The sequence below is a fragment of the Pyrus communis genome, chromosome 14, assembly GCF_963583255.1.
Source record: "Pyrus communis chromosome 14, drPyrComm1.1, whole genome shotgun sequence".
Lineage (NCBI taxonomy): Eukaryota > Viridiplantae > Streptophyta > Magnoliopsida > Rosales > Rosaceae > Pyrus > Pyrus communis.
Window position 1 is genome coordinate 22,309,954 of NC_084816.1, and position 26,808 is coordinate 22,336,761.

Here is a 26,808-nt window from a genome sequence, read left to right on the forward strand (position 1 = left end):
CAGCTACAACTATAAGGTGGTTGGAAAAATAAATAGAGTCAAATAGGTAGTCATAGTACCACTCTTTGAACATGAAAGACCCATTTTGATATTTTGCATTTTTACCTTCTTGCCACAATTTTATATTTTGGAAAACTGGAGTCTGGAGATTATAGGAATTGGATGAGGATCCTCTCCGGATTCTTTTTGTGGGGATCTTAGGGATCCTCACATCCTTAGTCGTTCATCGTACATCGTACGGTCAGTTTTCGTTATGTACTATTTGTGTTTAGTTTTAAATGAAAAAAAATCAAATAATTTTTTACCACATGATATACAATAAATGACTAAGATGTAAGGATCTTTATAATATCTACAATTTGGATCCAGATGGGATCCAAATCCATAGGGATTGACAACACTCATTCCTCAATTTGAGGAAAAAGACACGTCAAAACCTTAAATAATTAATTTAATTCTCATGAAAATAATTAGAGAATACGTTCTTGTTCAAGCAAAGAGTGGTATGTCAAGTGGGAAATTTACGCAAAACGAGGGGCTCAGGTATGAGCTAAAACTGTGCAATGGAAAAAGTCATCCACTGTTGTCCCATAAATTACAACTCTTTTGTCGATGATAAACTTATATGTTTATACAACAACATAAAATGGTACACTAAACATTATGATAATAAATATGAAAATGATAATGTTGATATAATATGTTTTAAGGTAATATCCATCTATTTGACCAAAACAAAAAGGGTAAAATTCATTTATTTATATTATGACACTCAATGAGAAGCTACTCACAAAGGTTACCATAAAATTTTTGGCTCCACCCTTGATGGCATGTAGTCGTTAAATACTTTGTGTTTTAGAGACATTGAAAAATTATTCTTTGTCAATGGCTTTTAATAAGTCTCTTTTAAATGAATCGTAGTCGTTGAGTAACTAGTTCATCACCTCGCTTTCGTCTCCAAGTGATTAGTCAAATGATGTTACTAACACGGTTTTACAACTAGCTAGGTTTAGGTTTACGAGTTATAATGAGATGCCAAAACTGGAAAGGGAAATAATACGAGCCGAGTACGTTGATGGTTGTAATTGTTTACGTACCTACACACACAATGCTGCTACTGCTAATGATTACACCTCATCACAAGCTATCACGTGCTAGCCAGTCAACTGGATTAGTGCATTAATTTATCATCAATCAAAGTAATTAAGCTCTCCAAGATATTTGGAGACTGGCAAGCTTATTTCAGTCGGTGAGGTTTTGCTTTACCTTTCGTCATTGTAATCGTGTAGCTCATTTGATTGCGGCGTACGTTGTTAAGTATAGCGGGAGATTTGGTTGGAATGAGTTAGGTCTTGCCTTTCTTTTTAATATTCTAGCAGAAGATGCTCATGTAACGATTCGAATTTAATTCAATAAAATTCTATCTTATGACAAAAAATAAAATAAAATGTAATTAAGCTCTCTGATCAGTTTATGGAAAGTACAAAGTAAGAAATCATCTACGGTGTTGATAAGATCATTCATGGCATGGTGAAGATATTCTATGAAAAATAAGAATGCTGCTTTTAGTCATATCACTTGAACTATTAAGACCGCGTTAGTAAATTGTTTTATTATAACTGATCATACTTGTCTATTGTAAAACATTCATAACATGCTGACTAAATTTGTGATAGATGGTCACTTTTTATAACAGGCAATTAATGTCCGTTGTAAAATTGATGCAGTAAATGAGTTATGTTCTTATAATGTTTTGTCATCACTTAACGTGTGATATACACATCATCTAAAAAACGAATCATTGTCAACTGACTGTAGATGGTAAATTACAACACGAAGCAAGGTTTAAGTTGTTAACTAATAATGAATTGTTTTAGATTAGATGTTAAATATCTACACCCCTACAACAAGTTAGGTAATATTTAAGCAAATTTCTGTTGAAAGTGATCATCTTCAACGTGAGTAATGAGGCATGTGATCGTCTGACTCATCTATTTGACCAAAACAAGGTAAGTATAAAAATTAATTACTAAATATATAATATGAGAAATTAACTTTTAAAAAAAAAATCAGAAATCCCAAAAGTTTTTTTTTTTATCGAAATAAGTTCGGAATACTCCGAAAACTTCGGATCATAAATTCCAAATTTTTGGAATAAAGCATCCCATTTCCGTTTCAATTTTTCTGAAAATATTTGATTTTAGAGTTTTACAGGCAGAATCAAAAATTTTACTAGCGGAATCAGAAATAACATTCCAATTTGCAGCCCTAATGTAAACACATAAATGCACTAGAGACGAGGTTAGAATTTAAAAATGGGGCTTGCTGAATTTTTTTATATTTTATATTTCTAAAAAAGGGGACAATTGATGGCAAGTCACATTTATCTACCCCTTTCGGTCCGGAGAGGTTATGGTGAATTTCATCTTATCTGTGGTAACAGTCAAACATTTTTTATTTCTACAAAGGGGGACAATTGATGGCAAGCCACAATTATCTACCCCTTCCAGCCCGAAGAGGTTATGGTAAATTTCATCTTGTCTGTGATAACAATCAAACAGACACACCAACTCGAAACATCGAACTCATGTTCTCGCACATTTTTTTGTTTAATAATAGTTAACATAATGGTCACGGTACCCCCTTTGTATTTTTTTCCTCGATACATGGATGACTTTCTACGTGGTAATTCTATGTGTATTACACACAACTTTTTATTATACTTCAATTTTTTGTATAAATAATGAGTTAAATTACACGTTCCTTTGAAACTCCAACGTACGTACTTGTTCTGTATTATGAATGTAAGTAAACCATATAGCAAGTATTATAATATAAGTTACAACTCTTTTTATCGATGAACGTCAGTAACATCATCCACTGTTTTTTCATAAATTACAACTCTTTTTATCGATGAGGTATTTTTATGTTTATATAAAACACAAAATGGTACACCAAGTGTTATAATATAAGTCAACAATAATGTTAATATTTTTAACTTTAAGGTAATATTGATACGCAGTGATGGAACCACTCACAAAGGCTATCATGGATATTTTAACAAAAATACCAACAATTTTGTGGATATTTTAACAAAAATACCGATAATTTTGTGGATATTTTAAACACTGATCATGGCAATAATTACTTATCCAAATGCACCTCATTGTATGTTTATATAACTTTATACCTTTATTTAATTCAAAAAACTTATGGTTTGTATTCTATTTTTAATGTGTATTTGTCTTGCTCGAAAATAAACTAACTGGATAAATTTTACTTATAAATTTTTACACACCTTCATTTTCAAGAGACAATATAGCATTATTACTTACACAGACGCTTAACAAAAAGTTATTAAACGTTTTAGCTAGCCCACCCGCAATATTACTTCTGGTACGCACGTTTCTGATACACTAAAAAATTTCTCTTATTGTCCTAGCTTTAAGTCTCCTTTAAATGATCCAATGACGAAGTTACTTTGAACTAGTAACTAGTTCAGCTAAGCTTTCGTCTCCAAATAATCAAATGAACGAAAGATTCTAATGGTTAAAACAGTTGCAGTGTTCCATACTCCGTGATAGAATAGAAAATTCCTTCTTTACATGGATCAATGAAGAAGTTAGTTTCATCTTGCTTTTGTCTCCAAGTAATTAATCGAATGATGTTAGTAACGCAGTTCACAACTAGCTAGGTTTAGGTTTGAGAGTTATATGTGGGAATGGGATGCCAAAACTGGTAAGGGAAATAATACAAGCAATATGCCAAACCTGTAATTTTACTCACTCCCTATCGGCAGCCCTCTCTCTCCCCCCTGTCTTTCGCTCTTTCTTTCTTACATCTTATATGAAGTAGGAAAACACTCACCTCTTTGTCCCTTTCCCTCTCCTTTTGTTGTCCTTTTTTTTTCTTTTTCTTTTTTTAATAACGTAAGACTAATTTGGTTTTCTTCTAAGCATCGGAAAAAAGCAGTTTTTGATGTCGCGGAGGAAAATGGGATTCGAGTTTTGGAGCTCTGAGATTGTTTTCGTTCTTCTGCTGGGGTTTTTGGCTTTGAATTGCTTCACTCGGTTCGAATCGAATGCTCAAATTTTGCCCCTAGAAGAAGGTCAGACAGTAGTCCATGCTTGCTTCAAATTTTTGGATTTAACTGCATTTGGGTTTAGCATTTTGGTTTTAGGATCCTCATATCCGGAGGAAAACAGAGTTTGAGTTCGGATCCTCATTTTCTCCGTCCCTCAGATTCTTCACTTTCTCCGTCCCTCATCACTCACCCTTCCGTCTGATTCTCCGTCTTCTGATTCTTTATCCTCCGAGTTCTTTCCGACTGTATGCTCCAAGAATGTCGAAGAAGAAGCTGCTCATTCCTCCCTCCGCGATTCTCCAGCGAACTCTAACTCCGATAACCCCTCTTTTCTCCTTCAATTCCTCAAGACGTTTAGAATCCCCTGTTTCTGCTGTGTTCGTCTTGTCTGTCCATTAACAATTATGTTTTATTCCCTTCATGATTTCTGTGTTGTTTGGTTGCTGAGAAAATGGGAGAAAGGTAGAAAAAGAAAGTGAAATTTTTGATGCGATGGGAAGAATCTCGATGGGGATCCTAAGGGTTTGTTTTATGCGACGGGAAGAAGAGAAAAGGAGTCAGATGGGAAGAGAGAACGATGGAAAGTTTGGGAGCCAGCGGCGACTTACGTGGAAGCCAAAACTGGAAAGGTTATGTATGGGAATGGATGCTAAAACTGGAAAGGGAAAATAATACAAGTCAAAAGTAAACTAGATTAGTGTATTAAATATCTCAACCATTCGACCAAAACAAGGGAAATACAAAAATTGATTAAAACATATATAATATGAGGCATTAACTTTAAAAATTTGGAAATCTCAGAAGTATTTTTTATCGGAATAAGTTTGGAAAACTACAAAAATTTTGCCTTGGAAATTTCAAAATTTTGGAATTTCTAAATACATTCTTATTTTCGTTTCAAATTTTCAGAACATATTCGTATTCAAAATTTTTAGGTTCGGATTCAGAAATTTTAATGGTGGAATTAGAATAAGTTCGGAACAATCCAAAAACTTCGCCTTGAAATTTCCAAATTTTTGAAATCTTCAAATGCATTCCTATTTCTGTTTAAATTTTTAGAAAAATATTCAGATCTAGAATTTTTAGGTTTGGATTCGAAAATTTTACTGGCGGAATTGGGATAAGTTCAGAACACTCGATAAAACTTTGCCTTGGAAATTCCAAAATTTTGGATCTCTAAATGCATTCCTCTTTTTGTTTCAAATTTTCAGAAAATATTCAGATTCAGAATTTTTAGGTTTCAGATTCAAAATTTTTATAGGTGGAATCAGAATAAGTTCGGAACACCTCAAAATCTTCGCCTTGGAAATTCTAAATTTTTGGGATCTTTAATGCATTCTTATTTCCATTTCAAAATTTCAGAAAATATTCGGATTCATAATTTTTATTTACAAAATCATAATAAGTTTGGAACACTCCTAAAACTTCACCCTTGAGATTCCAAATTTTTGGAACCTCTTAATGCATTCCTATTTCCATTCCAATTTTTTAGAAAATATTTGGATTCAAAATTTTTAGGTTTGTGTCATATCCCGGTCCGGGTCGGATCACTTCCCGAGCCCGCTTCACCACCATAGCACGATATTGTCCGCTTTGGACTTACCATTCCCTCATGGTTTTGTTTTTGGGAACTCACGAGCAACTTCCCAGTGGATCACCCATCATGGGATTGCTCTAGCCCCCTTCTCGCTTAACTTCGGAATTCCTACGGAACCCGAAGCCAGTGAGCTCTCAAAAGGCCTCGCGCTAGGTAGGGATGAGAATATACATTTAAGGATCACTCCCCTAGGCGATGTGGGATGCCACATTCCACCCCCTTAGGGGCCCGACGTCCTCGTCGGCACACCACTGCCAGGGTTAGACTCTGATACCAAATTATCACATCCAGGCCGGGGGCGGATCACTTCCCGAGCCCACTCCACCACCGTAGCACGATATTGTCCGCTTTGGGCTTACCATTCCCTCACGGTTTTGTTTTTGGGAACTCACGAGCAACTTCCCAGTGGGTCACCCATCATGGGATTGCTCTAGCCCCCTTCTCGCTTAACTTCGGAGTTCCTATGGAACCCGAAGCCAGTAAGCTCCCAAAAGGCCTAGCGCTAGGTAGGGATGAGAATATACATTTAAGGATCACTCCCCTAGGCGATGTGGGATGTCACAGTTCGAATTTGGAAATTTTATTGGTGGAATCAGAATAAGTTCGAAACACTCCAAAATCTTCGCCTCGGAAGTTCCACATTTTTGGAATCTCTAAATGCACTCCTACTTCCCTTTCAATTTTTCAAAAAATATTCGAATTCAAAATTTTTAGGTTCGGATTTAGAAATTTTACTGGTAGAATCGAAATAAGTTCGGAAAACTCCAAAAACTTCGTCATTGAAATTCCAAATTTTTGGAATCTCTAAACGCATTCCTATTTCCGTTTCAATTTTTAAGAAAATATTTGAATTCAGAATTTTTATTGATGGAATCGAAATAAGTTCGAAACACTCCAAAATCTTCGCCTTGGAAATTCCAAATTTTTGGAATCTCTAAATGCACTCCTATTTCTGTTTCAATTTTCAGAAAATATTCAAATTCGGAATTTTTAGGTTCAAATTTAGAAATTTTATTGGCAAAATCAAAATAAGTTCAGAACACTCTAAAAACTTCACCTTGAAATTTCCAAATTTTTAGAATCTCTAAATGGATTCCTATTCCTGTTTCAAATTTTCAGAAAATATTCGAATTCAGAATTTTTAGGTTCGAATTCGGAAATTTTATTGGTAGAATCGGAATAAGTTCATAACACTCCAAAAACTTTGCCCTGGAAATTCTTTGGGAATCTCTGAATGCATTCCTATTTCCGTTTTAATTTAAAAAAAAAATATTTGAATTCAAAATTTTTGGATTATGATTCAGAAATTTTATTGGCAGAATCAAAAATAACATTCCAACTTGCACCCCTAATATAAACACATAAATACACTAGGGGCGAAATTAGAACTTAAAAATGGGGTTGGATTGAATTTTAATCTGATAATAATTAACATGAAGGCCACTTTACCCCTTTGTAATTTTCCACATCATTCTTGAATGACTTTCTACAACTAATTCTCTGTGTATTATACACTTTAATATTTTTTTTAATATAGAAAATTTTCCGTATGAATAATGTGTTAAATTACACCCTTTTTTTTTTTTTTTCTTTAACTCCAACGTACTTATTCTGTATTATGAATGTAGGTCACGTTTTATACACATTATTTCACAAGGTTTTTAATAATACACGTAAAATGTTACATTTTTTTAAAGAAAAAGAATATAATAAACAAGCATTAAATGTTTTTAAAGAATGAGCCGAATAATACACACATATATTTACGTACTATATATACATGTTTAATGGGTTGGTTTAGTAAATTTTCAACTTTTATCGGGATTATAATATTTTTTTTTGTTAAAATGTTAATAACAATAAATTATGATATTTTACATAAATTTTATTTTACAGAAAACATAATCTAGTTAAAATTTATTTTTTAATAATTTTAGACTAAAATTTTAACCCAAACTATTAATGAGAAAAATACTATTTTTCACTTAAAACCTAAATTTTAAGACACGTTTGAATGAGAGAGTGGAGACTGGCGATGAGAGGAGTTGACAACACTCATTCCTTCCTCGGACTGAGAGAAAAGACACATCAAAGGCAAAACCATTTTAAGTTCATAAAAAAATAATAAACTTGTGAACTTTCTGTCCTCTTCCCAACGGCAGAAGAAGTTACTTTCTGATACTAAAATTGGAGTAAGAGTAGCTAGCTTCAGATTTCTGCCCCAATACCAGAAAGGGAAACTTAATTTAATTAACTAGCTGTGCCTCTTTCTCTCTCATGAGGAGTAAGTAAAATTACAGAGCCAAAAAGTTTTTGCAATTTTGATTGACAAGAGTTTGAAGCTTTCTTTTCCCAAAAATCACATTCAGAAAAAACCATTAAAAATTTAAAACAAAAACCACTCTTTCTAACAAAGTTACCAACACACTCTCTGGTTTTGTTTTTGTGTCGTGATCACGACAATGTCGAGTTCCGTGATTTTTGTTGGTCTCCTGATCGGGTTTCTGGCTTTGAGTTGTGCTCAGCTTCTGCCTCTGGAAGAAGGTCAGCACAAAATAAAATCATTATTTTCCTTCTCGCTTTAAATTTCTCAACTTTTACTGCAAATATGGATGTTCTTGAATGATTTTGGGTTTTGTGAAGATTTTTGTTGCTTTGTGAGGATGGTTGCAGTTGGTTTTGTGTTGTGAGAAATGCTCTGCTCTGTTTGGTTCCTGGGAAAGTTCTTCTTGGAAAGCAAAGAAATTTGGAATTTTCCTCATTGTTTGTTTTTGGACTTGTTACTCTGCATCTGTGTCTTCTCTGTTTCAGTTTCTATTTTTAGAAATTTCAAACCCTAGGAGATAGCCATCAGGCATTGCTAAGTTAAAGCAAGAAGCTTTCAAATCTTCTTCTGAACCCACGAAAATGGAGGTTCTGTCCTGATATCATTTCATTTGAAAAATCATACTATGTAAACATGTACTGGACATTTTGTTTGACACTAATTAGGGTTTTGGGGCGTTGGGTTTATGGTTTAGGTCTCTCGCTGGCATCTCATTCGCCTAAGGCCGGCGACTTCCTACCGATCAGAATATTTCCGACGCACACACGACATGAGTAGACTAAAACTCCGACTACCGATTTGGACCCGAATGAATATGTCATGGAGAAACTTTGGGCTTGCACTAACGGTCAAGATTAAATCCTCTCTTCAGCCCATCCGTTAGTTAACCCATATATTCAGGCTCATTATCTATTTAACGGGGTGGGCTAGCTAATTTCCATTTTTGCTAGTCCATGGAAATTGGAATTGGGCACAGAACCACTTCTTTTTAAACAAAGAATATTTACTTTAAATAATCCAAAATAATTGGGTGATTTGAACTTGGTGAATAGAGGGAGGGTATATTTGCTCTAGTCGATACGGCTACCATTGTTTCCTCAAATAAATTTGTGTTAATGAAACAACAAATATGAACAATGCCTAAGCACCTGGCGTCAAAATTAACGGCAAGGGGTGGTGACGGCATAACGTAAGAAAATAGCACATCGGTTGGAGTCAGTTTTGTTGTTTCTTTAGAGATGCTCTTATAATTCTATAATCTAATATTTTATTCTTCTCTACATCACTATCATTTCGTTTTGTTTTTACATTTTTTCATGATTTTTTTTTTAAATTACAAGCAAAAATAGAATTTGGGAAATTGCTACTGATTAGTATAAAAGTTTCAAATTTTCCACAATCTTTTCCATCGTCGTATTTCTTTAAATGCAGAGGAATTGGGTTTTTACAACTTCTTTACCATGATTTACTAAACCAATAGACATAATCTTAAACAATTTATATCAGTGCAACTTGCATAGTTTGGCAGTAAAGGATTCATCTGTTTGATTTGTAGTATATGTTGATTGCCTCACAAGGCACCAATAATTGCATAATATGGTAATTTCTTATTACCAATAATTAAATGATGTGGCAATTCTTATTGGTTTAAACATGTACTATTATGTTTTTCTGAGCAACTGAGTTGTAAGGTGAAGGATTTTAGCAGTGTTTTTATTCAATTACGCCTTTGTAGGGTGAACATGTATGATTGACCATGCCTTCTTAATTGCATGTGATTTTGACCAAGAGCTGTTTTTGTTTTACAGTGAAAACTTTGGAAACAATTTCTAGAAAATTACGAAACCCTCACTGGAAGAATATCAGCCAAAGTTCTTGCCAAGATGGTGGAGCAGGCTTCTTCAAATACTTTGCTGACCAAATTTTCAGCAATGTGACTTGCAAGTGTTCCTTTCCAAACAATACTTGCCATGTCACAGTCATGTAAGGCTTTATTAGCTTAAAGTTTTATTGTTTTAAGTACAACTGATTAACAAGTGTTGCTTTAAAGTCGGTATCACAGTCATGCATGATTTTGTTGGTCTAAAGTTCTATTGTTCTGAATTCTATCCTTCCTTTATAATGATTAGCTTTGCTTTAAATGCTGGTTTTACAGTGAGATGAAGGGTTTAAATTTAACTGGAGTTATACCTGAGGAATTCGGAAATCTTACACAGTTGGAAAAAATGTAAGTGATTACGTTGTTAGTTTAAATTTGTTATGTACATTAATTGGATTTGCGAATTATGGATATGAACTTCTAATGCTTGTTCACATTAAACAGTGATTTCACTCGCAACTACATTAGTGGATCAATCCCTGCCAGCCTTTCCCGCTCCCCCATTCGTTTTCTGTAAGTGATTTCTAAGGACCTTAAATAATGGCCGCACGGATGCATTTATTATCTGTTAAGCATGGCGTGTAACTATTGTTAGTGTGTTGCAGGTATCTTTTGGGGAATCGACTCAGTGGTTTAATTCCTTCTGACGACTTTACTTTGCTCAGAGAGTTGTAAGTTTTGTAATTATTTTATTTACTTATTGATAATTTAAAAAAAAAAAAAAAAAAAAGGAATATGTATAACCTTGATTGACAAATTACATTTGTTCCAGGGACTTAAAAGACAATCAGTTTGAAGGCCCTCTTCCGCAAAACCTCGGGAGGTTGACTCAATTGGAAAGAATGTTAGTTTGCATTCTCATTTCTTCTTTTGACCAAACTTTTTCAAAAATCAAAATTTCGTGAAATTTTTGCTATTTTGTATGGTACTGTAAATGTTTCACAAATTCATTGGAATATCTTATGACTCTTTTGTATGTTTCAACAGCCTTCTTTCTGGAAACAATTTTACTGGTACGATACCAGAATCGTACAGAAATCTGAAGAACTTAATTGATTTGTAAGTAATGCAAAATGGCTTGATTATACAAATGTGCATAAGTTTTACGCAAAAATTCTCATCTTCTTTTAATGCTTGCAGTAGGATAGGTGGGAGCCAATTATCAGGAAAGATACCTGAATTTATTGGAAACTGGAGCAAACTTCAAAAACTGTGAGTGTTGCTCTTCATTATAGTCATCTTCCATTTTTACTCTTTATTTCCCATCTTTTACTGTGAGTGTTTCTTTTAGGATCATTTTTAGATATATTGTACCGAGTTAACTTAAAACTAATGTCATTGTATACATACATTTACTCTAGGAACCAGTTCATCATCACATGACGTTTCAATTAGATATATGTGTACAATTACTTTGTTTTAAATGAGAAGATGGTGAGTGTTGTTACAGGGATCATGTTGTGGTTAGGTTACGGCTTAATCGGGTACTAAGAGGCTTCTTAGTTACTTTCTAGTCTTATACAGTCCAGATCTTCTCTGTGCCTTACATCATTGCTTGACACCTGCCCCAAAGTGAACTACATCCAACTCTGTTAAATAATATTAATATTAAATAAGAATCTCAATCTTCTCTGCTTCTGAGTTAATTTATTAGAAAAAAAAAAATAAAATAATGGGTCATCTTCTCCACCTTCTCTGCCTTTGTTTTTATCTTCACGCCAGAAAAAATGGAAGTCGGAATCAACGCAGGAGGGGCTTGGGTGCATATATGATATATTAGAATCTCAATCTCTGTCGTTGGACCAGTAAAGGGGAGGGAGGCAGCGAGAGATGGGAAGGATTGGGTTCGGCGGGGTTTGCCTCGATTGGAGAGGGAGGCTGAAGTTGTTTTGGGGTTGAGTGGTCGTCGGAGGCATGGCTACCGGCTTCTTCCTTCTCTAAATTTTTTATCCTAATTTTAATAATATTATATAACAGAGTTAGATGAAGTTAGCTTTGGTGACATGTGTTAAGCAATGATACAAGGCACAGGGAGGCCATAGAGAGTTTTGGGTGCAGAAAATCTGGACTCAGTGGTACAAGGGCATTGAGCCATCAGGGAGAGGATATCGGTTAAATGAATTGAATATCTTTGTTTGTGTTCCCTTTCTCTGCATTTTCTTTTTGTTCCTGCATTTCCTTCCTTTCAATATACTTGTATCCTATCAGTTTTTGGGTGACGAGTTAGATTAAATCTACTGCAGTGATTTGCAAGGTGCATCCTTGGAAGGTCCTATTCCTTACACCATATCTTCCTTGAAATATGTAAAGGAATTGTAAGACCACTTTCTTCTATCTTGTAATTATCCAATATTCATCTTGAACTATAAAACAAATAATTATTTCTGATGTGTCTTTTGTATCAGAATGATATCAGATTTGCACGGACCAAGTATGCCTTTTCCTACTCTGAGATATATGAAAGACATACAGATAGTGTGAGTTTCATATTACATAACCCTATTGAAATTATACTTCAGTTTATCCCTAACGCAATCATTCTCTAATTTTTGTTCGCATTTCTGTGATACAGGATTATGAGAAATTGCTCAATTAGTGGTACAATCCCTAATTACCTTGGCGAGCTGACAAACTAAGAAAATTGTGAGTGCTTTTATAATCAATATAGTTGTATAGATCTACAAATTTACGATTGCCAGACTGAACAAGAATTTGAGACTTAAGCTTTAACAAGTTGAAAAACAACAGCATTACGGCTTTTAGAGGGCCCTCTCCTCTTTTCTATTGCTTGTGGATTCAATAAATCTTCAAAAGTTCAAAACAAACCTCTGACGTATGTTATATGATGTTTTTTTTCCCTCTATATAGAGACTTAAGCTTTAACAAGTTGACTGGAGAAATTCCACAGACAATTGAACGTGCTAGCCATATATCTTTCATGTAAGTCGGTCACATGATGCATTCATTTATTGGTGCAAACAATGCACATTTTCAATATTTGTCAAGTCAACTATATTTTACATTTTCATTGACCGTTAATTTTTACTTGTGCAGGTCTTTGAGCAACAACATACTGACTGGAGAAGTACCAATTTGGATATTGCAGAGCAAACGTTACCGGTCAGTCTATAGTGTAATACTAATATATGAAGTTTTTATTAGAAATGTATTTTTCATTTCACAATCACAATAAGATTACATTTGAGTATATACACATGTAAGCCAAGTCTAACAAATTGTCCTAACTAAATCTAACAATGACTAACTGTCCTAACAAAACTGTAACAATTACTTAGTCTCTAAGTTTTATCTCGAGGAGATATTTACACTTTCATCCTTAATAGTTTTAATTTATTTGTGTTTGTATCTTTAAAGCAAAATGCTGGCCAGCTTCGATTTCAATTTCATTTTTTTGTTTCTCCATATTTGAATTTAGAGATGTCATCAATGCCACACAACACATGTTGCAGGGACTTGTCATACAACAATTTTACAGGATCACCTTCCGTCAGTTGTCAACACTTGCCTGTGTAAGTCTATCAATATTAATGCTATTGGCTAAAGTCGTTATGTACTTATTATATGTTCCTTCTCCGTCGAATATCATTTGCTAATTGTCTTGATTATTACAGGAATTTGGTTTCTAGTCATACGTCAGCAGAAAACTTGTAAGTTCACAAAAACTTGTGATCTCATGTTTATTAAACATCAAAAGATATATGTATGAGTCATGACTGAACCTTAATTCTTTCAACGCGTAGGTGGTGCTTGAAGAAGGACCTTCCTTGCTCCTCAAAACCGAAATGTGAGTTTAAGTTCATATAATTTTTTCTTTTATCTATCCTAGTAAATTGGTTGATTGTATAGTCTAGCGGTTTTTTGGGTACTTTTGTTAGATGTTGCATGTTGTTAATCAAATTGATGGTGTTGAGAGCAAAAATTGTCATGAGAACAAATAATTCACTCGACACAATTTCACCCTCGTTCATTTTTCCGAAGAGGGTTTTATTAATTTGAGTTCGACCCATTCTAGACTCGCGCCTATTAGTTATGACCGTTCTTTTGGGAAAAGAATACTCTTTGATTCTAACATGAAAAATATGAAATTTGGGGATTGGTATTTTTGTTTGATTTTGTGGTTGCACCTAGGTGGAGTCCTAGATTGCCTACGTACCCTTTTAAGGGATTAAGTCACTCGTAGGGATTAAGTCACTCGTAGTTCAGGGTTTAGGGATTTTTAGTGAATGAATGACTCACCTAGGTGGAGTCCTAGATTGCCTACGTACCCTTTTAAGGGATTAAGTCACTCGTACTTCAGGGTTTAGGGATTTTTAGTGAGTGAATGACTCACCTAGGTGGAGTCCTAGATTGCCTACGTACCCTTTTGAGGGATTAAGTCACTCGTAGTTCATGGTTTATGGATTTTCAGTGAGTGAATGATCCACTGAAAATGATTTGGTGTTTGGTTTATTTGGGTGAATTTGGTTGAAGGAACCAGGGAGTTGATTTGGATTTGGTAGTGAGTTTGGTAGAGGTGAACTAGGGATTCAATTTAGTATTTTTGTGTTTGCGGTTGAGCCTAGAATATGGTATTAGATTGCTTACGTATCCTTTAATGGAATCAAACCGACGTAGTTCAAGCTATGATTTTGGTATGGTTTTGTGCCCTTTAGGGAATTTGAATGATTTTGTATTCTTTTTGAGATTTGGGACGGCTTTGTGCTGTTTAAATTTTGAAGTGGCTTTGTGCCATTTGAGACTTGTCATGGTGCAATTGATTTTGTAGCTAGCTGCTAACTCTTCTTATCGGGCATGTAGTTATGCTTGTCATCTAGTCCTTTTGTTTTGATTAAGAAGAAACTGCCCTGGGGCTTGCTAGTAACAATTGACTTTCTTTATGAAGCTTTCTTCCAATTCACTTTGCTATTTTGGAATTTGGGCATTTCCATGGCGCTTTTCTTTACGATTTGTTGTTTCTCTTCATGGAGCACAACCACTTTAGGCTTGATGTTAATGCTTCAAAGCTTTTTTTAAATTTGCCTTTCCTCCATTTGAACTTTCCGAAAGCTACTTTTGGTGGCTTTGGATTCATGGAACATGCCATTTTGACGCATGTGATGAGCAAGACTATTTCTTTCTTTCTCTTTTTCTGGAACATTCTTTGAAGAATGGAGCAGCCAGCAGCAACGAGCCAAATTCTTTGAGTCGCGTTCAACTTTTGCCAACAAGTTTCTGCATGGTTGGTGATTTAATGAAGGACAGGTTTTCGAGGACATGGTCTCCACACTTCTTGTTTTAAACCGTTTGAAACCGGTACCATGATGTTAAGTGCCATTTTATTTGGCCCAATTCTTATTCACAGAGCCAAAAATGGAAAAGCTATTGTTTTTCTTCTTTTTATTTAATCTCCATGTGGAGCAATATTCCTATTTATCTGGGGAGTAATTTGTCTGTAGCAGAACTCCATCCTTTCTTTTCTTTGCTGGATGCTTTGTCTTCTATGAATTCAACTAGGAGTTATAATATAACCACTTGAAAGAAAACAGCAACCCCATGGCACCTGCACCGTCTTCTTTTCCGCTAGCGACTTAGACAGCAGCCCGCACCATTTTTGGTGCACTGTGAGGGCAGCACAGCCTTCCCTTCCAAAGTGGCAGCAGCTTTTTCTTCTTGACTTCAAGACAGCGATGGCAGCGGTCGGGTTGCTCCTTTGTAGAGCTTCAGTGGCAAGTGAACTGAGGGGATATAAACAACGGAGACGGGTTGGTTTTTGTCTTTCTTCTCTGCAACCTTATTCCTCCATACTTGAAGCTTGTTGCTACTTTCTTTGACGAATGGTGAATGGCTTGCAAGTGGAAGTTTTCTGTTCCTGTGGTTTGCTTCAAGTGCTTGATTTGCAGATGTTTTACTTTGCTTGTGCTGCACCTTCTTGGCTTCTTCCTTCGTCGAATTTGATGCAGACTCTCCAAACATCTTCGGTATCTCTTTAATAGGCAGGGACCACTTTTTTGTTATTCTACGCCGAGCCGCTGCAATCACCGGGAGAGACCGTGACGATCTGATTTTGGAGAGCATCAGTTGAGGGGCTGCTGCATGTGCGAGTGTGGACAGCGGGGACGAGTTTCTTTTTGTCTTCATCCGCTGCAGGTTCATGCATGTTTGTGGGAGTAACGAAACGATGGAAACACCATTTCTTCACCATTGCCTTGTTGCTTGTATGGAACCATCTTCTACGACTTGGTGCACAGAATTTTGAGGTTGTTTCTTGGTTGCTTTTTACGGGACAAGGCCTGCACTATTGGGCAACTCCGACAACGACTCGACGATCTTCTTCCTGGTAGCCTTTCTATAGGGACCGGGTCTTCAATGGCCTCGTTACGGCGGACAGAACCTTCTAACAGCAATGCCACGGCGGCAAGTGGCACGTACTGCTTCTTGCCTTCTAGGCATGAACGGAGAGCATGGATGAGGGCACTGGTTTGGGGAGAGCGAACATGAGTCTTCCATTTCGAATCTTCTTTCTCCAGGCGATGGCTGCAGCGTCCGTTTGGGCTTCCGTTTGATGTTGACGATGCTGCTGCAAATGTCTCCATCGGTTTATACCTTTGAGTGCTTTGAATGCTTGTTGCTTCCTTTGCCGTGTAGTTGTTTCTGTGTTTTTCTTTCGTTTGTTTCTTTCTTGCTTTTGCTGTGTTTCTCTGCTCTTTCTTTGTTTTGTTTTTCTTTTCTCCTCTGCCGTCTGCCTTCTCTGCTGTGTCCCTTGGCAGTATTTTGCTCCTCTTCCCGTTTGTTCTCTCTATGCCCTCTTTTTTCTCCTCTTTATCCTGTTTCTTTTGCAGTTTTTTTATAGACTGGAATTTGTGGAGGTTGTGGGTGGATAAGTATGGAGAAAGTGGGTATTTTCCTTTTAACTCCTTTTTGCACGTTGGAGGAAAGTAGGGGAGGAACTACTCCACTTTCCACATGCTTCAACCGACTGCTTCCCGTCATTTTTAATTAATTAATCAATTGTAATTAATTAATTAGTAAATTCTCTATTCTTTATTTTATTGCTTTTCTTGGCATAGTTTTTGGGAAATCTAACATGCAACACCTTATGATTTTATGGTTGTTATTGTTGTGAAATGAATTTACATTTCTCAGTGAAAAGATAGGTTACAGTTGTGTTACTTATATACATCCTTTCCCACTCACACATAACTATATTCTTCTAACTAACTTGCCACCTGTCATAATGCTCTCAACTAATTATTACAGCCATGCACAGCACAACCTATTTCTAGGGTTTATTACAAACTGAATCTGTGATACTACATTCCTTAACATCCCCCCTCAAACTGAAGCGAGGAGTGCGGAGAGACAGTTTGAATCGTAAAGCCAGAAACCTGTCCTTGGAGAGAGGCTTGGTGCAGATGTCAGCGAGTTGATCATGAGTGCGAACAAAATGCACTGTTATTGCTCGCGATAACACCTTTTCGCGAATGTAATGATAGTCGAGTTCAACGTGTTTCGTGCGTGCATGGAACAACGGATTCTTAGCAAGAGAGATGGCTGACTGATTGTCACACCAAAGCTGAGGAGTGGAAGGGAGAGCAAAGCCGATATCAGTAAGGAGTTGACAAATCCATGTAATCTCAGCAGCAGTATTGGCGAGAGATCGATATTCGGCCTCAGTTGAGGAACGAGCAACAGTTGGTTGCTTCTTAGCACTCCAACTAATGATGGATGAGCCCAAGAATATACAGTAGCCACCCGTTGATCGACGATCAAGCGTACAACCAGCCCAGTCCGCATCAGAGAAAGCTGTCAGACAAGGAACAGAAGGTGATTTGGTGAACCAAAGACCAAGATCAATGGTACCCTTGAGATAGCGGAGAATCCGTTTGACAGCTTGAAGATGAGATTGGCGAGGACTGTGCATGAACTGACAGACAAGATTGACAGCAAATGAGAGGTCAGGTCGAGTCCAAGTAAGATATTGGAGAGCACCAACGATGGATCGATACTCTGTAGGATTGTCGAGAAGGGGAGAGGAATGGTCTAGCTTCGCAGTGCTGAGAGGAGTGACACAAGGTTTGGAGCCATCCATGTTGGCTTTCTTGAGAAGATCAAGAATATACTTCGTTTGTGTAATGAAGATGCCTTTAGAGGATCGATGAGCCTCAATGCCCAGAAAGTAGTGAAGGGCACCAAGATCTTTGATTGGAAATAGAGAACTGAGCTGAGAGATAACATGTTGGCAAGCTGAAATGGATGGCCCAGTGACTATAATGTCATCAACGTAGACTAACACAAAGACCATGGGATCCTTTTTGACAAACAAGGAGTGGTCAGATTGTGAGCCAACAAAACCAAGAGTGCGTAAAGCAGCATGGAGCTTCTCATACCAGGCGCGAGGGGCCTGTTTAAGGCCGTATAAAGACTTGTGCAGGTGACACAAATGATTGGGGTGAGCAATGTCCTCAAAACCTGGAGGCTGTAGCATATACACAGATTCGGATAAAGTGCCATGGAGGAAAGCATTGCTAACATCAAGTTGATTAAGAGGCCAGTTGAACTGAGCAGCAAGAGTGAGTAAGATGCGAATAGTCACAGGCTTGGCAACTGGACTAAAGGTCTCAGTATAGTCCAGTCCTTCCTGTTGATGAAAGCCTTTAGCGACTAGCCGAGCTTTGTACCTATCTATGGTACCATCAGGTTTGCGTTTGATTCGGAACACCCACTTACACCCCACGATGTTTTGGTGGCCGGTGTTGGGAATGAGGGACCAAGTTCCAGTTTGTTGTAAAGCAGTAAACTCTTCCTTCATGGCTTGAATCCAATGAGGATATTTGGAAGCTTGAAGATAGGTGGTAGGGACAAAGTCAAGAGAGAGATGCGCAGGGAGAGGGTGTTTAGTGGCAGAGAATGCTTTTGGTTTGTGAATGCCGGATTTGGATCGTGTCTGCATGGGATGATTATTAGGAGGGACTAAGCATGATGGATGCGAAGAGGAGGACAATGGAGAAGGGGCATGAGATGGTGGAGAAGGGGCATGATATGGTGGGGAGGGGTTAGAAGAAGGTGAAGATGGCCGTGGTTGGGTAGGAGAATGACGGATGATGGGTTTAGTGAAGGTAAGGTGAGTAGGTATTGTGCTGGAAGATGGTGAAGGTGTTGATAGAGGAGAACATGGAGAAGCAACAGTGGTGTGAAAAGGGAAGCGATCCTCATCAAAGAGAACACTTCTGGAAATATACACCTTGTTTGTGGTAGGATCGAGACATTTGTAACCGCGATGATTGAGGCTGTAGCCAAGGAACACACACTGCTTGCTTTTGGGATCCATCTTAGAGGAAGAATAAGGTTGCAACCATGGAAAACAACTGCACCCAAAAACCTTGAGTGTAGTGTAAGTTGGTGATCTTCGAAACAGACGTTCCCACGGAGATGGTCGAGAAGCAGATGGCAACCTGTTTATGAGATACACAGCAGTGGAAAAGGCATGATCCCAATAACTATGAGGGACCTTGGAAACCGTTAATAATGTCCGAGCAGTTTCAACGATATGCCTGTGCTTGCGCTCAGCACAACCATTTTGTTGGGGTGTGTGAGGGCAACTTAGTTGATGATGAATACCATGGGTGACCAGAAAATTGGAGAATGCAGTACTAAGATACTCCCCACCAGAATCTGATCGGAGAGCAACAATTTTAGTATGCAGCAAGGTCTCAACAAGGGTTTTAAACTTGACAAAGGTAGAGAACACATCTGATTTGCATTGCAAAGGAAAGAGCCAACAGTATTTAGTAAAATCATCGACAAAGATGACATAGTATCTGCATTGAGTAAACGAAGTAGTAGACGCAGGCCCCCAAACATCTGTATGAAGAAGCTCTAATGGCTTACTTGTGTGACACGGTACAGAGGTAAAAGGCAATCGAGAGTTCTTGCTTAAAGCACAACCATTACAAAAAGAAGTAGATGAACCACTAGAGACAGAAATACAAGATTTGACAGCCAACTTATTGAGTGTCTTGAAAGAAGGATGGCCAAGCCTATGGTGCCAAAGAGTCCGAGAAGCACGAGTTGATGCAGCAAAAACATTGGGAGAGTTGAGGGCGGAACTGGAAGGTTGGGATTGCAGTGAATAAAAGCCATCTTGGACAGGACCTTTAAAGAGCGTCTTCCCCGAAGAAATATCCTTCACAATGAAGTGAAAAGGATAAAGATGCATAGAACACCAATTGTCAACAAGAAACTGATTTGCAGAAAGGAGATGTTGTTTCAAATCAGGTACATGCAGCACATTTCGAAGCTGAAAATGATGAGTAGGAGTACGTAATGTAGAGGAACCAGAGTGGAGAATAGGCAAACCTTTGCCGTCTCCAATGTAGACCTGCTCAGGACCGGAGTAGGGCTCAGGATTCTGGAGATTGTTGTAGGAATTAGTCATATGAGTACTGGCGCCAGAATCAATAAGCCAGGTAGGTTGAGAAGACTGTGCATGTGCAGCCATAGCAGAAGGAGAGGAAGCACTGGAGTAGTGTGGATTCATGCGTTGAGGGCAGTCGAGAGCATCATGCTCAAATTGTCGACAGATTTGACATGGATACTTTCGGCCAGATGAGGGAAAGTTGGTTCGACCACCACGAATGTAACGCTGAGAGTTGTTACGAGAATAGTTTGGACGAAAATTATTAGATCTGAAGTTACCTCGACCTTGACCAGATTTTGATGATGAGAAGCTTCGGCCTTGAGAGAAGTTGCGATCACTGCCACGACCTTGAGCAACAAAGGCTTGAGAAGATGGAGTAGGAAGAATTCCGGCAGTGGAAGTATAGGCCTGAATGTGCACAGGTGGAGTAGGTTTCTTCCGATTTGCTAACTGTATCTCCTTACTGAGGAGAAGGCCGTGCAATTCATCAATTGTAGTGGAGCCAAGCCGAAACTGGATCGCATCAACGAAAGAGTCATAATCTGGTGGTAATCCATGGAGTGTAACAGAAATGAGCTCAGAATCTGCAACTGGAGCTCCGGCACTAGCAAGTGCATCTGCAATCGCTTCAATTTGTTGAAGGTACTGAGCAGCAGTGGAATCACCTTTCGAGATGCAACGAAGACGAGATCGAAGCTCATGGATGTGCGATTGGGAAACTGCAGCGAGTCTGGATTCCAACTTGGCCCAAAGTTCTCTGGAATTCGCAACTCCAACAGTGTAGGGAATGATCGATTCAGAAAGTGTGGAATTTATCCAGATGAGAAGGTTCTGATCGTTTTCAAACCAAGAAACATATGCCGGATTGAGAACTGAATTTCCAGCAGCATCAGAGATGAACTGAGATGGAGGAGGCACGGATCCATCAAGAATTCCGGTGAGGTTGTAGCGACGAAAGATCGGAGCAAAAAGCGCACTCCAAGTGAGATAATTGGTGGTGGTTAGCTTGATCGGCACCATAGATCCGATATTCTGAATTGTAATTGAAGGCGTAGAGCTTGGTCCTGAGCTAGGATCAGAAATTTGAGGATTGATTGGTGTGGCCGTTTCAGAAGAAGGAGAAGCTGAGGTCGCCATGGAAGAGGGAGGAAGAAAGCTTAGCGAGGAAGCTTGGAGAGGAAGAAGAAAGCTTAGCGAGGAAGCTTAGGGAGGAAGAGAGCTCAGCGAAAAAAAAGGAGAGAATCAGGGTGAAGTCGTTAGACAGGAGGCTCTGGATACCATGTTGTGAAATGAATTTACATTTCTCAGTGAAAAGATAGGTTACAGTTGTGTTACTTATATACATCCTTTCCCACTCACACATAACTATATTCTTCTAACTAACTTGCCACCTGTCATAATGCTCTCAACTAATTATTACAGCCATGCACAGCACAACCTATTTCTAGGGTTTATTACAAACTGAATCTGTGATACTACATTCCTTAACAGTTATAGGTGTCGTACATATGAATTGTGAAGTATAAAATTCTAATATTATTCTTGTTGCAAATGCAGACCATTCTATATTTATCAATTGTGGAGGGAGGAAGATGAAGTTTGATGGTCATACATATGAAGAGGACTTGAGCTCTTTCGGACCATCAGACTTTGTTTCGTTGGCTCAAAAGTGGGGCTACAGCAGTACCGGCGTGGATATGAGCAACCTCGATGCAAATTACATTGCAACATCTTTGAACATTACCAGGCCAGATTTATATCAAACAGCGCGCATTGCCCCTCTTTCCCTTAAGTACTATGGCCTTTGCATGCTCAAAGGCAACTACAAAGTGCGGCTCTACTTTTCGGAGATCATGTTCACGGATGACCAAACATTTAGCAGTCTGGGAAAACGCTTGTTTGACATCTCAATTCAAGTGAGTACAAATAAACTTTCATTTATTATTTGTGATTCTTTGCTAGTTTATTTAACTTTTTTTTTTTTCAAACACTACAGAAAGTTCAATGGGCAACATTTAGTTTGTTTGGCGCATTCCATTATAGATCACACTTTATGCTCTGAAAACTGTTCATGATCTTTCTTTTGGCATTTACTAGACCACGACACTTGTTTGGAAGGTCATATGCCGTTTAGCTGCTTTATTTGGGTGTTATTTTATGCGAAGTTCTAAAAGAAATGCAGAAGTATATTAATGCCGTATTGAAATTGTGTGATCATGTGCAGGGGAACTTGGTTTTGAAAGACTTCAACATTATGGAAGAAGCAAGAGGTGTTGGTAAGGGCATTGTCAGAGAGTTTGACAATGTCACCGTTATTGGTAGCACACTGGAGATCCACCTATATTGGGCAGGAAAAGGGACAACTGCCATTCCTCATACAGGTGTCTATGGGCCTCTTATATCAGCCGTTAGTGTGACGCCAAGTAAGTTTTACGTGTGTGTTGTTGAATATTTGCAAGTACCTTCTCATCTATTAGATTTACATTTATTCTAATAAAATTATGCTTTATTTTGGCAGACTTTGAACCTCCAAAAAAAAATTTAAGCTACGTAGAGCGTGTTAGGAGTCATGTGCCTATAGGCACAATGGTAGGAATTGGATGCGCAATAGCAGTCATCATCATCGCCATCGTATTACTAGCGCTCGTTATTCTTTGGAAGAGAGGCCTCCTAGGACGACAAAAAACATTGGAGGATGGTATTTTCTGTTTCTCCGTTATATTGCCTTTTGTTTTCATTGTTCCATTTCTAAGAACATTTATCCTATTTTGTGACTTCTCATGCATATTTAAGTGCACACTCCGAGATAATAATTGTCTAGATATTGAACTTTTCAACAGCTTGATGCTCTTAGAGTACAGTATATTTTTTTAACTCACGATGCGAAGTATGCATGCCTATAGTTCCAGATAGTTGTTAAGGTCTAGGCCTTCAAACAATAGTGGGATTTAAGATAAAACAATGAAATTGTTGTTAAATTTGTCTTAGACACAACAATTTCTTATGAGTTTTACTTTTCACGCAGATTTGAAAGGTGTGGAACTACAAACTCGCAAGTTTACCTATACGCAACTCAAAGATGCCACAACCAACTTTGACCAAGCCAATAAGATTGGTGAAGGTGGTTTTGGTACTGTTTATAAGGTAATCTTTGAAACAAATAATTTATTTTCTAATTTGTTTAATAATTGCCATCCTAATTATGATTAATTTCTCGCGTGAAGAGATTTGTATTAACTATCTTAGTCAAATACAGGGCATTCTTGCAGATGGAACCCTGATTGCTGTTAAGCAACTTTCTTCCAAGTCAAAGCAAGGAAATCGGGAATTTGTAAATGAGATAGGCATGATTTCCGCTTTGCAACATCCTCACCTTGTAAACCTATACGGATGTTGTATTGATGGAAATCAACTATACCTTGTCTATGAGTACATGGAAAACAATAGCGTTTCTCATGCTTTGTTTGGTAAGTATCACTTTTGTACGCCTACATTTCCTTTGGTCCATGCACATGGTATAAAAGATTGTATGCACAAAATTATGACTAATTTTGATTAACTTGACAAACTGAAGGGGCAGAAGAAGGTCATTTGAAGTTGGACTGGCCAACAAGGCATAATATATGTGTTGGCATAGCAAAAGGTTTGGCTTACCTTCACGAGGAATCAAGCTTGAAGGTTATCCATAGAGATATCAAGGTCACGAACGTGTTGCTTGATAGACATCTTAACCCGAAGATATCGGACTTTGGGTTGGCCAAACTTGCCGAAGAAGATAAAACACATATAAGCACCCGTGCTGCTGGAACTTTGTGAGTCCCTTTTTTAACTTCTCTTCTTATATTTCTCCTTCCAATATAGTTATATTACGGCACATGTCTATAACCATTGAATTGATGTCATGATTTCATGATTTTGCAGTGGATACATGGCACCAGAATATGCACTTCGGGGTCATCTCACAGACAAAGCAGATGTCTACAGCTTTGGAATTGTTGTACTGGAGATTATCAGTGGGAAGAAGAACTCAACTCAGCAGACAAATGCAGAAGGATTTTATATTCTTGATTGGGTAACTTTCTAATTGAAATTTAATTTTGATTTTGTTGAAGTTGTTTACTACTATAGAAGGCTTTTTTATTTTTTATATCTTCTTTGTTGAAAGTTCACGTTATTTTTTAAGATACATAAGTTATTTTGCTTTTGTTCTTTTCATGTTTCTAGGCACATGTTCTCAAATCGGAAGGGAATTTGATGAACTTAGTGGATCCAAAGTTGAGCTCAGAATTCAACAGTGAAGAGATAATGGCTACAATCAATGTGGCTCTCCACTGCTGTAATTCCACTTCGAAGCTTAGGCCCACTATGTCTGCAGTTGTGAGTATGCTCGAAGGTAAGGCTGCTGTTGAAGAGTTTGTCTTGGACCCCAATCCCTCGACAAGTGATGAGATGGACCCAACAGTGAAGAAACTTTTCCAATTCTGTTTGAGAGGGGGCGCTGGGTCAGTTGAAGGGCCATCGAATGATTCATTTGCAGCTCTTGATGATATCCATCCATTCAATCCTCATTCAGGTCGCCAAGACGATAGAAAGGGCAGAAAATGGCACAGTTTTTAGGGATTTGAAAATTTTGAGATCACTACTGTCTTCTCTGGCAACAAATGTCCAACTGCAAGTATATATATTTTCCTGTGTGTGATGGTCACATACAATTAAATAAATGTTGCAAAATCCCATACAAATTTCTTAGTTCTATGGCACTAAAGATGAAAGCTAAGTTTGACAAGTACTGGGGCAAGTGCAGTTTGGCTTTTGGCAATAGCAGCAATCTTGGATTCGCCGATCCAAAATGAAGTTGATGGAGTACTACTACTCTCAAATATACGGTAATACTGCTCTGGACAGGATTAAGGAAGTTTCCAATGGCCTCAAGAACCTTTTTTATGCTTATTAAATTTGCTCAGTAATGGTTGAACAAGGTTCAGCTTTGCGTGGCAGCAGCTTACCCAGTACCGATAGTAGGGATCGATTGAAGGGATTTGACAAACCTCTCAGAGCCAAAACTTGATATCGGACATGGACAAGTATCTAGAGGAACCAGTCTTTGTGCACTGTTGTGATATTAAAATATTAAATTGGTGGAAGGTCCACACGCCAAGGTACCCTATTTTGTCCATGATGGCAAGTGACATTCTGGGAACTCCTATGTCAACTGTTGCACCAGAACCAGCATTCAACGTTGGTGGTAGAGTGCTTGATGAATGTCAAAGCTCACTGAATCCTGACACTCGAGAGGCTTTGGTGTGCATACAAGATTGGTTGCAGGTGGAATTAAAAGGCATGAGAATTACAGCTTGAGTTTTACGTTTGTCTTTCGTTATAATGCATACTTAGCAGTGATCTTATTGCAATAATTACTTATTTCTCTTTTCTATCAGATGTCAATTCATTGTCAAGCCATTCTGCTACACCAATTCCTTCAGCCAGACCAATTCTTGTTGAGTAGAGTTAAATTTCCAATGGTATGAATCTGCTACATTTGCTGCAAGGTTGATGGATCAGCTATTGGCCTATCCTGTGCTGTCTAAATGATGTTGACACACCTAAAGCTGGTCGGGGCAGTGAACCTTATCTATATCTCCATGTCAATACATCACATGAGACTCATTAATTGCTTGTAGTTCCTTGTCAAGCTTAGTTGTTAATTTAGCATATCAACTAGATTCCCATACCTGTACGTAAATTAGACTGATCTCTTTCGTCATTGAAAGGTGTATCTTTGATTTTTGGGCATTCTATTCTTCCTTTGTAAGATGTGGTTCAGATTGAATAGAAGCTGAATTTGACAAAATGTTGGATGCTCAATCAATAATCTATACATTTTTATGTGTGTACAAAGCCTTCATCCCAAGTTCTCAATCAATTTAGTGTTTCGCTTCTTACAATATGAACTCCTGATTGTTACACATTTATCTAACTACTACTTCCCTGGAGCAATCCTACAGGAAATTTCTAGATATTTATTTAGTCATTGCATATGTGTTTGGGGTGGTTTATTGTTGGCCAAAGAAAGAATAAAAATGCATATTAAGTTCATATTTCAGTCAATCAATCTAACTGCCTAGACTAATTTTGGATTTTTTTTCCAGACAATTTGATGATGCGAACGTGTTATAATTGTTGAATTAATGTTTTTAAATAGGTTTGGGGGATGGAATTGACCTAGATTGAGAATTGAGTGGGGTTTAGAAGCTCAAAAAATGAAAAATAACCATAGAAAAGCTGCAGAAACTTTCCAGAAGTCATTAAAGCATTTTTTGTGACGATTTTCAAACAAATTGTGATCTCTAAAGCGTCTGTTTCTGGGTAATTTTCCGTCAGTAAAGGTTATTTTTTTTGCTTTCTGCAGATTATTGTTTTTCAATTAATTTAGTAGTTTGCAGTCACGTTACCTCATCTTGAAAGCTCATTCATTACATTGGTAAATACTAAACCTCTTTGGAAT

General features: G+C 37.5%; 1 pseudogene; it reads left to right on the forward strand.

The window, feature by feature from the left end:
- The first annotated feature begins 3,993 nt into the window (after positions 1-3,993).
- LOC137715249 (probable LRR receptor-like serine/threonine-protein kinase At1g53430) lies at positions 3,994-26,117 on the forward strand (annotated as a pseudogene).
- The last annotated feature ends 691 nt before the right edge of the window (positions 26,118-26,808 follow it).